Source organism: Schistocerca gregaria, chromosome X, assembly GCF_023897955.1.
Source record: "Schistocerca gregaria isolate iqSchGreg1 chromosome X, iqSchGreg1.2, whole genome shotgun sequence".
Lineage (NCBI taxonomy): Eukaryota > Metazoa > Arthropoda > Insecta > Orthoptera > Acrididae > Schistocerca > Schistocerca gregaria.
In genome coordinates, this window is record NC_064931.1 from 402,206,936 (window position 1) to 402,220,440 (window position 13,505).

General features: G+C 43.8%; 1 protein-coding gene and 1 long non-coding RNA gene across 4 annotated transcripts in view; both read right to left on the minus strand.

Moving 5' to 3' along the window:
* The window catches only part of LOC126297376 (uncharacterized), a 352,843-nt gene extending 351,401 nt beyond the window's left edge, over nucleotides 1-1,442 (minus strand). Inside the window, exon 1 of one of the 3 annotated variants that reach the window (XM_049988102.1) lies at nucleotides 596-1,442. The gene's annotated coding sequence lies outside the window, so the exon portion shown is untranslated. The remainder of the gene's footprint in view (nucleotides 1-595) is intronic. The other 2 variants (XM_049988101.1, XM_049988103.1) reach the window with 2 other exon arrangements.
* Nucleotides 1,443-2,709: 1,267 nt separating this feature from the next.
* Nucleotides 2,710-13,505, minus strand: part of LOC126297380 (uncharacterized) — a 58,108-nt gene continuing 47,312 nt past the window's right edge. Inside the window, exon 3 of the long non-coding RNA XR_007552511.1 lies at nucleotides 2,710-2,876. This is a non-coding gene — a long non-coding RNA (uncharacterized LOC126297380). The remainder of the gene's footprint in view (nucleotides 2,877-13,505) is intronic.

The window sequence follows — 13,505 nt, forward strand, 5'->3', positions numbered from 1 at the left end:
GATATTGATTCGTATCGGAACAAAAAATGACTGCGTTAAAACCTGTTCTTCACGCTTGTTGTCACACATGACTAAAGACCATCCCGCAGAGTAACACATTTACACAATCAAACTCGGGATAAAAAGCCAAGTGGTTGGTATATACATCTCCACATTTTCCAACAGGGAACATTTGCCACAATTGTTATGCCTGTTGTTTACAAGAAGGATGTGGCCACACAACATGACAACATTTGCTGAGATTTCACATAATATACAACTCCTCACAGCTTAGTAAATGAGTGCTGTCGCGCGTCATACGTTGAACACAGTTGTCCAGTCTGTTGTGTACTTCTGTGTTTTACCCCTATATTTCAAAATGCTCAAACGATCTCTCCTGGAAACACTGAAAAACAGACAACAATTCTGACACAGGAGAATCACTATGCACTGTGTGGTAATTTATATATATATATATATATATATATATATATATATATATATATATATATATATATGACAAGCGATTGCTTAAGACACCCACCCCTATACTTAGTAAAAACTGGATTACGTCATTCCATATACAAGGAGAATTATAAGATTGGCTCGCTCTTACCTGACTCCTATCCTGTTACGACCAAACAAGAGGCAAGTTCTTCCATCACCTTTCCATACTCCGCTAAGCTTTCTTCACGAAACAACAACCGTTCCAAACGCCATCAAAACGTGTTACTTCTCTCATTCCCGGCACAACACATTCACAAACTGCACAGTATTAGCCCGGTTTTGACAGTCTTCTCACAGAAACAAACACAAATTTCACATATCGCAACTACTTTCAAATTTCTGTGTACACTACTCTAACACAGGATATGGCGGTTTCACTTGTATCAGCACTACCAACATAAATTAGGAAATGTATAAGAGAAGTCTGAGGCATCACTGGTAGTCAACTGATTAGAATTTCCGGGCAGAACAATCACATTACAACGAAAAATCAAGAATATCTCGAATGTTTTAAAAATGAAGCTTATTTTGTATGTTAATCCCTAATGTTTTCATATATGTGCCTGTTATAGTTTAGTTTAATAAGGAGATAAACTATGTGTGAGTTTAATATTCATCATCATTCAGAGGATCCGAAAAATTTAGTTCTACAATGTTGTCATCATGTCCCAAAGTGTTCTATCAACGAAGATTTACTTTTAACTCGCCGCCATATTGCTTACTACTTCAGCAGATGGCAGCACAAGTCAGCTGCGCCACGTTTGCGCGAGCTGCACGCGGACGTCAGTGACCCTCTCGCTCAATTGTTCCCGATAGATGGCGTCCAAAGCTGCAGCAGGGTCATTTACGAAACCTTTAGTCAGCGATCAGGTTGGTTAGAACATCTCATTGCTATTAGCGCTGTTGCGTTTCCCTGATCTGAGAACTGGCTTACCTAGTCTGCGTAGTGCATACTACGGCATACCGAAAACTATATACTGTGATGTCACTTAGTGTTTTTACACTTATGTAAGTCATTGTCAAGGATGCAGTCGCGTTAATTGTGAGAAAGAGCAAAACCTTGCATCAACGGAGATCGAACGCCTGATCATCTTGATTTATGACCTAGCGCTCGCTCCCACAGCCTCCACGTGTAAAGTAAAGTCATCCACATCATTCCTTTCAAAGTTAAAAAGTTAAGTTATTGTGTCACTCTCCAATTACTTTTTCCAATACGCTATTAAACAAGAATCGCGAGAGGCCATCCTGCTTCAATTTCAGATAAAGGAAGATTATCCAGAACCCTGCTTCCCAGGCTTTGCAAGACCAGTACGACAGAACGGAATCAGATGTCAGTCAATACTGCCAATAAAGCTGAGACTGAAAAAAAAGATGAACACATCTCTTAAAATAACTAAAGATAACGTAATATACTCAACATTTAAAGCAATAGATCTCACGTGCTTATTTACGAAGTCTGGAAATAATGATTAAAAGAGACGGTTGCTACCGGTTTTTTTTATTCGATTTTGTGTTCTCCAGTACACATTGTATGTCATGTTCCAAATTCATTAGATTTCTAGCTTCTGTATTCATTGCTACTATAGTCGAAAATCCACGTTTACATGTGTAAGTAGTAGCGAACTGGGGTGATAATCTAACAATTTTTTTCCGAAGAAGATGGATACTTTCCATCGACTTTCCGCCAAAATAAAAGAAATTTTTTTTTTTTTTATCCACTGTGGTCTGAGAACACCGCGGCTGTTTCCGTAAATGTTACTGACGAAAAAATTGCAACCAGCCATGCTTTCAAGTGTTTTCCTCAGAGATATAAAATGTGAATTCTCTTTTACGAAAAGATATTTTTACAAGGCGAAATCATAAAGTTTCTTTTACCAACCTGAAAAAATAACTTACGTAATGAATTATTTGTTTATTTGTAGGTACAGGTTGCAGACCTGATACAAATTGAAAGCCCCACCCCCCTTGCCCACCATGGACCCCCCTAAAGGTGGCAAAATTAACCGTTGCGATCCACTGACAGAACGGAGAGGCGCTCCTCTGAAACAGGGTTTCACTGATGTTACGCGAGAAGTAAGTGCTCCGCGAAATACAGTTAATAACATGGCATGTTGTTTCGACATTTTGACGATATTAATTAGTTTTTAATTTTATTATGAGTTCTATGTTAATAGTTATGATTTAAAACTTAGGTAATCGGTGAATGAAACAAGTTTTCTCAGTTTTTAAAATTTTATTAATCTTTAAAATAAACAAGAAGTTCCATGAAAGTGCCATGATTTGCAGTGTTCCGTCAGGGGAAGAGTTTGAGAACCACTGCTATAGTGGCGTCCTACGGCATTGTGGCGTGACGATTTCAATGCGTAACCAGGACTGCAGACATTATATACCTGCAAACAAAAACAAAAATTAATCACACAACTATATTTTTTGGAGGCGACAGTTAAAACACTGTGATAACCCTTTGTAGTGTGTTGCCTTCTTCGAGTCCAAGAAACTGTGATGTGGTTTGAGATGTTCATTCATACCCTCGTCGATTTTTTAAATCAGGAAAAGAGTTGCTATAGATTTTGTTAGTGGTAACTGTTATGACTGAATAGAGAACAAAATAAATGATATGAATATTGTGTCTCAAACTGAAAGCTTTCTGTCCATAAGTATTACCACTTTTGACGTATGATATTGAGATAAGGACTTTAATTAAGAAACCATTAAAAACTGAAGATTGCTCACCAAATAATGGAAGGAAGCATGATGGCAATTACAAGGGGACACAAGAAAAAAAATTATACTGAACAGGCTGGAATGGAGGGCTGTAATAAAAATTAAGTGAAGATCGGCAGAACATTGAAGCACCCAGTCTCCTCAGTCAGCCTATAATACAGTATATGCGATTTTTATAATTTGTTTTTGGAAAAAATAATGAAGCAATCAACGTCAACCTTTTTGCACATTATTTATTGATTCTTGGACATTATTTTCTGATTTCTTAAAGAAATTCATTCATCATTAAATCCTCCCATCCGAGGAGTTAAAGTTGCTCTGTCCAAAATAAAGTGTGTCCATGATGCAGGTCCTGCAGTCTGCAAATCTTGTCTGAAATCAAAAGACAAACAATTTTCTTAATCAGTGTGATACAGCGCACGGTGTAGTAGCACAGTTTTACGGGGCAAGCGGCTTTCAATCAAAATGTCACCTTTGTACGGGAATATACGTAATGAATGTACGAGTGAAGGGTGTACACACATGGTTGATGACATGTGGAAGTTTGGTCTGGCCGTTAGTAACGCTCGGATAGCCCAATGTCAAGACGACCACTCGGGCTAAGCGGGAAATCCGGGTTCGACTCCCGGCCTGTCACAAATTTTCATTGTCCTCATTCCATTACACAACTGATGGTTGTCCATATTCGCAAATGTGAATAAATTTCATGTAAGATGTAGTTTTGTCGACCGTTTGGTCACATTTTTTGCAATAGCTAATGAATAAACTAAAATAAATAATAGCAAATCTCCTTGCGGACATGCACAAGGAGTACCCTACTGGCCATTAAAATTGCTACACCACGAAGATGACGTGCCACAGACGCTAAATTTAACTGACAGGAAGAAGATGCTGTGATATACAAATGATTAGCTTTTCAGAGCATTCACACAAGGTTGGCGCCGGCGGCGACACCTACAACGTGCTGACATGAGGAAAGTTTCCAACCGATTTCTCATACATAAACAGCAGTTGACCGGCGTTGCCTGGTGAGAAGTTGTTGTGATGCCTCGTGTAAGGAGGAGAAATGCGTACCACTGCGTTTCCGACTTTGATAAAGGTCGGATTGTAGCCTATCGCGATTGCGGTTTATTGCATTGCGACATTGTTGCTCGCGTTGGTCGAGATCCAATGACTGTTAGCAGAATATGGAACCGGTGGGTTCGGGAGGGTAATACGGAACGCCGTGCTGGATCCCAACGGCCTCGTATCACTAGCAGTCGAGATGACAGGCATCTTATCCGCATGACTGTAACGGATCGTGCAGCCACGTCTCGATCCCTGAGTCAACAGATGGGGACGTTTGCAAGACAACAACCATCTGCACGAACAGCTCGACGACGTTTGCAGCAGCATGGACTATCACCTCGGAGACCAGGGCTGCGGTCACCCTTGACGGTGCATTAGAGACAGGAGCGCCTGCGATGGTGTACTCAACGACGAACCTGGGTGCACGAATGGCAAAATGTCATTTTTTCGGATGAATCCAGCTTCTGTTTACAGCATCATGATGTTCGCGTCCGTGTTTGGCGACATCGCGGTGAACGCACATTGGAAGCGTGTATTCGTCATCGCAATACTGGCGTATCACCCGGCGTGATGGTATGGGGTGCCAATGGTTACACGTCTCGGGCACCTCTTGTTCGCATTGACGGCACTTTGAACAGTGGACACATTTCAGATGTGTTACGACCCGTGGCTCTACCATTCATTCGATCCCTGCGGAACCATACATTTCAGCAGGATAATGCACGACCGCATGTTGCAGGTCCTGTAGGGCCTTTCTGGATACAGAAAATGTACGACTGCTGCCCTGGCCAGCACATTCTCTAGATCTCTCGCCAATTGAAAACTTCTGGTCAATTGTGGCCGAACAACTGGCTCGTCACAATACGCCAGTCACTACTCTTGATGAACTGTGGTATCGTGTTGAAGCTGCATGGGCAGCTGTACCTGTACACGCCATCCACGCTCTGTTTGACTCAATGCCCAGGCGTATCAAGGCCGTTATTACGGCCAGAGGTGGTTGTTCTGGGTACTGATTTCTAAAGATCTATGCACCCAAATTGCGTGAAAATGTAATCACATGTCAGTTCTAGTATAATGTATTTGTCCAATGAATACCCGTTTATCATCTACACTTCTTGGTGTAGCAATTTTAATGGCCAGTAGTGTAATTCAGCCAAATTTCAGAATGCTATTTTTATTAGTGTGCCCACAACCCATACCGTTTATTAGAGATACAGTGTATTTCAAGTTGACGGAATGGATTGTGTGCAAAAAGAAAATATATTTATAATTATAAATGTCATTTCCGTTCTGCTTGCTGCAAAATATGAACCATAAAAGAAGTTCATCTTCAGGCAGGAGGAAGAAGAGGAGGAGGAGCAGGAGGTTAGTGTTTTAACGCCCCGTCGACAACGAGGTTACTTGAGAGGCAGCACAAGCGCTAATTACGGAAGGACGGCGAAAGAAATCGGTCGTGCCCTTTCAAAGGAATCACCCCGGCATTTGCCTAAAGCAATTTCGAGAAATCACGAAAAATATGAATCATGATGGCCAGACGCAGGTTTCCGAATGCGAGTCCAGTGTGGTATTCAGCTTCGAAGAATACAAAAATTGAAAATTTAGATTCAGTTATTGTTTATGCTATATTTAACTGTTTTTCAATTGTTTGTTACGTATTAGTAACAGTTAAAAACTGAAGCACATCTACTTCAGGATATGCCAATTTTCAGACACATACAATTGCGACAATTTTCATACTTTTATTTCACTTTAATTAAATAAACTGCTGAAAAAAATTAATACGCCCCTTTTGAGGTTTCTAACTCACTCAAGATTTATTGTTGCAATAGTGCATATGGATTACATGGAATTATTAGATTTACAGATCAGTAGCACAAGCAGTTCTGAGGTACCAGATAACTACTCATGCTGATACACCCATGTGGTGTCACCTCCGCGGACGGCAATGCAGGCGCTGACCCTGGCATCCAGTCAATCGTACAGATGGCGAATACTCAAATGTCTCTGAGCCTTATGGGACTTAACATCTGAGGTCATCACTCCCCTAGAACTTAGAACTACTTAAACCTAACTAACCTAAGGACATCACACACATCCATGCCCGAGGCAGGATTCGAGCCTGCGACCGTAGCAGTCGCACGGTTCCAGACTGTAGCGAATAGAACCGCTCGGCCACCCCGACCAGCTGGCGAATACTGCCCTGGGATACGTTATGCCAGGCCTGCTCGACCTGTTCACGTAGTTCTGTAAGAGTTGTTGGTTGACGCAACACACGAGACGCTTCGCGTCACATAATATCCCACAGGTGATCGACTGGAGGAAAATCCGAAGATCGTTATGGCCAGGGAAGTTGCTGCACGTCTTGCAGAGCAAGTCGAGTTTCCTGGGCAGTGTGTGGACCAGCATCATCCTGTTGGAATAACACATCACCCTCCTGTTGCAAGAACGGCAACATTGTGAATGTAACGAGTGCTGGTTAGCGTACCCTCGAGAAACATCAAAGGTGAACGAGTGTTGTGATCATCGCACTCAAGACCATAAGGCCTGGTGTGGTGCCAGTGTGTCTTGGACGAACGGAGTCTGTGTGGCAGCCCCTCACCCAGTCTACATCGGATGTGCGAACGACCATCACTTGCGTGCAGGCAGAATCTCCTTTCGTCGCTGGAGACCATGACGCTCCATTCCATCTTCCAAGTGATCCCCTGACGGTACGAGTCGAGCTGTGAACTTCGATGCTCTGGTGTGAGTGGAAGATGGGCTAGAGGTGTAGTCCCACTACTAACAACCAGTTCGCAACAGTTCGTGTTGCCACGTCTGGGCTCACAAGCCTTGTTATCTGTGCTGTGTTAGCCGTACGATCTGCCACTGCTGCCCTTACAACACGACGACCAGGGCGGGCATCTGTGATGCATGGACGTCCAGAATCTCGTCTGCGGATATGTGAATGTTCACGTGACCACTGATACCACCATCGTTGCACTACTGACGCAGCACGTCGAGCCTGAGTGTCAATTCTCAGAAAGGGCCATCCCACTTGGAAGGCCACAACTGTAACCATTTCAAACTTGCTCAGTTGGCTATAGGAAGCACAGGTGCGTCTTCGTGGCATGGTTGCCTGCTTGCTTCACACGTTTGCACCACCACTGAGACTTCTGAATAAATAGAGATGCGGCCCCTCCACGCCCGCACCAACGTAGTGACCAGACCAAAAGTTCTACTGTCACCTCCGTCAACATTTTAGTTATTTAATAGGTGGAGCACAGGATGCTGGGCTGTGATGTTATCCGTGCGTCTGGGTAAGACTAAGCATTAACACGGTCCATCAGGTGATAGACAGTGGACGAAACGCGAATGAGGGTAGCAATTTGAAGAGCAGAGGGAAAAAAAGTGCCAAGGCTCGTGCCGTGGGGAAAAAAGCCTCTGCGACAGTGGGGTGGGTAGTAAGAGCAGTAGTGGCTTACTAGCTGCGATAGTTCATGCAAAGTTGGGTTTGTTAGTATGGGTATCATGCATCATTACCGTGGCAAGCGATGGCGATGTATCCGAGTTTGCTGTAGCCACTGCATTCCTGGAACAATCAAGATCGTTATATAGTAGTGGGAGATCGGCCATAGATCATCTCACTGTGTGGGGGGTATGTGGAGCTTGTCTGCTTCCCTGCGTGACTGTGAGCATTCCCTATTAAACAGTAAATACAGATGGCGTCCTTGTAGCTATGCGACTATGCTATCTGTTGGCGGACGACGCTGAATCCGTTATCAGTACAACTACTATCCCACAGGTGGCATATGCCATCATCTGATCAAGATGGACGTCGTCATTCCAGGTGTACTAATTTTTTTCCGGCAGTGCGCATAAATTTCTAGTTGGAAAACGTCATTCCATTGTAATTTTATAGTTTGCCAGTGTTCATAGGATAGATGGAAAGAATATATTGAAACTCTCTATGAAGCGGATAAAAGAATATCCGATCTGCAGATTGAGAAGGGAGAATCAGTAAATGAAGATGAAAAACAAGATTTTATCCTAGGTTCAGAGGTAAATAAGGCATTGGGAGAACTTAAAAACAACAAAGCGTGTGGTGTAGGTGACATTGCGGCAGAAATATTAAAATTTTTAAAAGAAACAGGCGAAAATGAGTTGACCTCTCTTTGGAACTACATCTATGACAAAGGGGAATGGTCAGAAGACTTTCTCGTAAGTATGACAGTCACAGTCTGAAAGACTAATAACCCCAAAAAGTATGAAGACTACAGGAAAATCAGCCTAATATCGCAGGCAGCAAAAGTAGTTCTTCGAATTCTGAATAGGAGGCTATGTGGAACACTGGAAGAAACACTTAGTGAAGAACAATATGGTTTCATGAGGGAAAGGGAACACGAGATGCCATTGAACTTCTAAGAACCATCGGCGAAAGATACGTAGAAAAAAGCAAAGAAGTGCATGCTGTCTTCGTAGACTTCGAAAAGGCCTTTGATAGAGTGCAGTGGGATAAGCTGTTAAGATATCTTGAAGAAGAGAGTAAAGTGAAAGGAGAGAAGATTGATCGCAGAAATGTACCTGAATCAGAAAGCTCGGATACGAATAGGCACTGGGATCTCTGAAGACAACAAGATTGGGAGAGGTGTTAAACAGGGGTGTTGCCTCTCGCCGATCCTATTTAACATATATCTGGAGGAAGTACTGGAAAGCTATTTGGATGGGACAAGAGGCGTCAGGATAGGTGGGCGGAATCTGAACGTATAAGATTTTCAGATGACATGGCGATCCTAGCATAAAATCAAGAGACGCTGTTAAATGACCTGAACGAAGCCTGTGCAGCATATGGTATGAAAGTTAATAAAAAGAAAACTAAAAGCATGGTCATAGGCCTAAAGAAGAGAGAAGTGAAAATTAAGATGGGGCCAGAAATCATAGAACAGGTAAGAGCATTCAAGTATTTGGGAAGTTGGATTAAAGAAGACATGGATTGCCAACAAGATATCGAAGTGAGAATGGCTCTGGCGAAAGAGGCATTTCAAAAGCAGTAAAGACTCATAACTAGTTGTTTAAAAAAAAGGAATTAAGGAAGCGACTGGTTGAGTTTTTAATATGGACCGTAGCCTTGTATGGAGCAGAAACGTGGACTTTAAGAAAGCAGAGTGAGAAGAGAATTGAAGATTCTGAAATGTGGATATGGCGTAGAATGGAGATCAGCTGGACAGATAAAGTCAGTAATGAAGAAGTACTGAAGAGAGTTAGAGAAGGGGGTTGGGTTGTTTGGGGAAGGAGACCAGACAGCGAGGTCATCGGTCTCATCGGATTAAGGAAAGACAGGGAAGGAAGTCGGCCGTGCCCTTTGAAAGGAACCATCCCGGCATTTGCCTGGAGCGATTTAGGGAAATCACGGAAAACCTAAATCAGGATGGCCGGACGCGGGATTGAACCGTCGTCCTCCCGAACGCGAGTCCAGTGTCTAGCCACTGCGCCACCTCGCTCGGTAGTTATAGAAGAACGGAAGATGCTGCTGACGGTGAAGAACAGGAAACTAAACTGGATAGGCCACAATCTAAGAAGAGAATGCCTTCTAGTAGAGGCAATTGAAGGTTTCGTTTCAGGAAAGAGAGGGAAGGGCAGAAGAAGGTTCCAGACGCTGGATGATGTCACAGGCCACAAGGAGGGTACCCAAGAATGAAGAGGAACGCAGAAGACAGGGAAACATGGAGGGCTATGCAGTCAAAACCTGCACAAGGCAGACAACCAAATTTAAAAACGTGTTCATTTCGTATTTTATAAAATACCTATGTATTTTATAGATTTTATAGAAAAGTATTAAATAAAAATTAAATTAAACACCTTCCAAAAAGTTCTAAGCAATGCCTTGATTTGGCACTTTGGCGGTATCATATACACTGCCTGACTAAAAGTGAAGTATCCAGAAGAAATGGTAACTTGGTACACGTACACACCGTCGGCAGGTATGGAAATGATCAGAGTTGCAAGTCTCTGTGACAGATAGAATGGTTACCAGAGTGCAGTGATGTTGTGTTGTTACCAGGCGTGTTAGCTTGCATCAGAGGCGTGAACATCGTCAGGTATCGAACAATCACTTCGAAAGACACGGGGATGCCGCGTAATCTTGTGAGACAGTGTTATCAGCGTCTGACGGAGTTTGAAAGGGGCCTCATTGTGGCTCTTCATTTGGCTGGCTGTCGAATCGTCCACTATTCGAATTTGTGGTGCAGACGGATGTGACAGTGGCCCGATGTTGGCTGCACGCCAAGGTGAGGGTAGGCACACTAGTCGTCAAAGTTCCGGTGAATCGCTTCTGACCACCACGAGGGAAGATGGCTGTATTGTGCAGCTTCACAACTGTGCCTACCATCCGAGTACAAGTAATGGACTCCCTGCAGCAGTCTATGTCAGCCTGCACCACTGGTCGGAGACTAGCTGCAGCCACACTGAGGAATTACCGTGGAATGCGCTCCCGTTAACACCACAACACAAATGGCTGCTTTTGGAGGGATGCTGCGGTCGGGGACCACGTACTGCTGATGGATGACGTTGCGTTGTGTTCAGCAGTGAATTGCGGTTCTGCGCTATCCCCAGTGACCATCGCCAGCTTGTATGGCGGCGATCTGGGAAGAGATCCCACTCTTCCAATGTTTTGGAGAGGCACAACGGTATTCCTGGCGAGACGGTGCGATGAGCTGTCGGGTCACGGCTGGTACTGACAGAGAGAAATTTGACGGCACATTCATACGTCACGGACATTCTGCGTCCTTATGTGTGCGCTCCCATGCGACTGTATCGTGGTGCAATTTTTCAAAAGGACAATGTTAGTCCACACATGGCACGTGGTATTATGCTGAGGTACTCCCGTGGCCATCAAGATCGCCAGATCTGGCCCCGTCAGACCATGTGTGGGGTCAGCTCAGACGTCAACTTCGTTCCAGCTCCAGTAGCCAAGATAACAAGTTCCATTTACAACAGATATGGGTCAGATTGAAACAACAGCTTTATGAGACCCTTTCTGATCGAATCTGTGTGTGCATTCACGCCAGAGGGGCTTCGATGTCATACTGGTAATGGGCCCATACTGCCAAGTTCTTTGCAAAGATGACTAGATTTTGTAATCACTGAAATAACACTACATACCCTCTCAACCCGAAAAGCTTCATTTTGTTTCCTGGTCCGCTACCCGATTTTTCTTTACAAGGTTGTTCTTTGCTGGTTATTTTACAACGTTGGCAAATACGGAAAATGAAAGAACGAGAGTGTTGTTAGCGAGGGGGATTTATTGGTGTATATGATAAATCCCCAGAGTAGCATGGATAGCTGTATCAAACCAGTCTCTGGACTGAAGACCACAACAACAACATGATAAATCCCACCCGTCGAAAATTTCTTTCCTTCATAATCTACTCTGCGCTACCACAGATGACGTGTCACTGATATCATTTGTACTAAGACTGCAGTACACGCGAGGTGCCTAGTTAGTTTCACCGCCCTGAGTGGAGTGGATAAGTTCTAAATAATGTTCAGCAACCTGCAGTATTCTATAATTTTTGTTCCCTGTGCAGAAAACAGTATGTAGGTGGTGACTCTGTTATCTTGAGGCAGCGATAAACTGTTAGCGAGGAACTGGTATGGTATAAATAATTAAATTTTGAATTGATTTGTTTCGAATGAAACGGCACTCGCATTTTTATTAGCAGAATACGAGAAAGTCCACAGTTATAGTACACTTTACGAGTCACAAATAATTTCCATTCTTCACACATTCACTTTGCGTGTTTGCATAATTACTATCAAACAAGTTCTCAATTACGTGTCCAAAAACAAGAGATTGCTAATTAAATACTGAACAAATAGCGACCGCGGCGGACAAGATGTCTGTTCTTAACTGCTGATCGAGCTCTTACATACACAAACCAGACATTGCTAATTAAGTTTTAACTGATATCGACCGCGAAAAACATCTGTCCTGCTTAACTCCCGATCGAGCTCTCGCCTGACAGCCGAACCACCTTGTCTGCCATCCAAGTTTGGCACGACCCGGAGATCTCCATAATGCTTCGTCTTCTTTTCGTTCAGCAATTGTTTATTATTTTGCTGTGAATCAACGCTTTTGAAATAATGGTATGATAGCCTGCTATTGAGAGTTGCTTTATATGAAATGCAACTAAATTCACTTTTTAGTTCTTCTGATAATAATAACAGAAGATTATTATTTTTGCGCGCAACTTCCGAACACAGCAGCCAGTCGCGGATGGCCACAGTTTCGCGGTCTTTCACGCGATACACGTAATATCTGTCACTAGTACCTCGTATCACATTACGTCGTCTTCCCATTGCTGTCTTCCCAACTGCTCGAAGAAGAGCTTCTTCTAGGTGAGGGCCCCCGCGGGCACGCAGAAATGCCGCAACACGACGTGGCATGAACTCGATTGATGTCTGAAGTAGTGCTGGAGGGATCTGACACCATGAATCCTGCAGCGCTGTCCATAAATCCTGAAGAGTACCATCGGGCGGAGATCTCTTCTGAGCAGCATGTTGCAAGGCATCCCAGTTATGCTCAATAATGTTCATGACTGGCCAGCGGAAGTATTTAAACTCAGAAGAGTGTCCCTCAGCCACTCTCTAGCAATTCGCGACGTGTGGGATGTCGCATTGTCCTGCTGGAATTGTCAAATTCGTTGGAATGCACAATGGACATGAATGGATGCAGATTATCAGACAGGATGCCTAGGTGCCACCTGTCAGAGTCGTATTTAGACGTATCAGAGGTCGCATATGACTCCAACTGCACACGCCCCATGCCATTACGGAGCCTCCACCAGCTTGAACAGTACCTTGCTGACATGCAGGGTCCATGGATTCATGAGGTTACCTCCATACCCGTACACATCCATCCGCTCGATACAACATGAAGCGAGGCTCGTCCGACCGGGCGACATGTCTCATGTCATCAACAGTCCAATGTCGGTGTTGACGGGCTCAGGCGTAGCGTAAAGCTTTGTGTCGTGCAGTCATCAAGGGTATACGAGTAGGCTACAGCTCTGAACGCCCACATCGATGATGTTTCGTTGAATGGTTCGCACGCTGAGACTTGTTGCTGGCCCATCACTGAAATCAGCAGCAATTTGAGGAACAGTTGCACTTCTGTCACTTTGAACGATTCTCTTCAGTCGTCGTTGGTCCCATTCTTGCAAGATCTTTTTTCCGGTCGCAGCGATATCGGAGAT